Below are 496 nucleotides of genomic sequence, written 5' to 3' on the forward strand. Positions count from 1 at the left end.
AATGTGTGCAAATGTGCATTTTGTCCGTCATTAAAACGGCGGCGTTACGTTTTCATCACCAGGTGTTTGTTGTAGCTATATGGGCGCAGCACTCAGTTTCAAATACATAAATTATGAGCCTTTATAGACATAGTGTTTCTTGCATAAAGAAAACGCTGTACTTATTCAAACAACAAGATCTTTATTTACCCTTGCAGACCTAGTTCAGCTGCTGTGGAACTTCAGTTCATTCAGTCAAGATAGAGGGGGTGGAGTTATGAGGTTTACTGACAGTTTGAGCGGATCCAACAAGATTTAGTCACAAGCTCTTTTTAATACCTTTCATTAGCTAAATATTTGTAAAGCAGACAGACAGATGTAAAGGGTGACCAATATCATTGATTTACTGAAGGAAAAAAAACACCATCACCAAAAAAAGGGCACTTCGGCGTGTAAGGGCAAAAAGGGCATGTGCTCTGCACAGGTTGAGCCCTACCTGTGCACATGCCTGGTGCAG

The sequence above is a fragment of the Sinocyclocheilus anshuiensis genome, unplaced genomic scaffold, assembly GCF_001515605.1.
Source record: "Sinocyclocheilus anshuiensis isolate Anshui unplaced genomic scaffold, SAMN03320099.WGS_v1.1 scaffold337, whole genome shotgun sequence".
In the NCBI taxonomy this organism is placed as follows: domain Eukaryota; kingdom Metazoa; phylum Chordata; class Actinopteri; order Cypriniformes; family Cyprinidae; genus Sinocyclocheilus; species Sinocyclocheilus anshuiensis.